This window comes from Seriola lalandi, unplaced genomic scaffold, assembly GCF_002814215.2.
Source record: "Seriola lalandi dorsalis isolate HSWRI2012SDOR001 ecotype SW California unplaced genomic scaffold, Sedor1 jcf7180002054584, whole genome shotgun sequence".
Lineage (NCBI taxonomy): Eukaryota > Metazoa > Chordata > Actinopteri > Carangiformes > Carangidae > Seriola > Seriola lalandi.
The window spans coordinates 564,250-565,006 of record NW_019525137.1 but is presented as its reverse complement, the minus strand read 5'-3'; positions in this window follow the sequence as shown (position 1 = coordinate 565,006).

The following is a 757-nucleotide window of genomic DNA, read 5'->3' as shown; positions in this document are numbered from 1 at the left end:
ACAGCAAAAAGACTTCTCATCAAAGCCAAGGCAGCTGGGCAGGATCCTTATCTTGCTCTTCTGGACCACCGAAACACACCGTCGCAAGGCCTGGAGAGCAGTCCAGCACAGCGACTGCTCAGTCGCCGTACCAAAACACTGCTGCCAACGAAAGCAAGCCTGCTAAGACCAAAAGTTGTTCGGATCAGTCAGAATCTGAAAAACAAGCAGCAATGTCAGAGTACGTACTACAACAGAGCAGCTAGAGACCTGGACATACTGACTACAGGTGACTGTGAGGATACAGCCACTCCCACCCCACACGGTCTGGAGACTAGGCAAGGTGCTGAAGCCAGTCGATGGGAGGTCCTATGAGGTTCAGTTGCAATCTGGAGGAGTCATAAGGAGGAATCGCGTGCACCGGGAGTGACTTTCAGTGACCCTATTGACATTGAGATCAGCATCCCCAGTCAGCCACAGGCTGTGGGAAATGAACGTTCAGAGACTGTTCCGCTCCCTCACGCTGTCACAGCAGCACATACACCCAGAGACACTGATAACAGAAATACCCTTGTCACGACCAGAGCTGGCCGCACAGTGGTACAGCCACAGCGATACAAGGACTGTGTGTTATCATGGTGATAAACTGTGAGAGGAAGTGAGATGTTGATGTTTGTTTACATGTTATGCTCTGGTTAAGTAAACAACAACAAAAGTTATGGTTTACATATGTTGAGATTAATGTGACCATTTGCACATTTAAAGTTCTGAGCTAAGT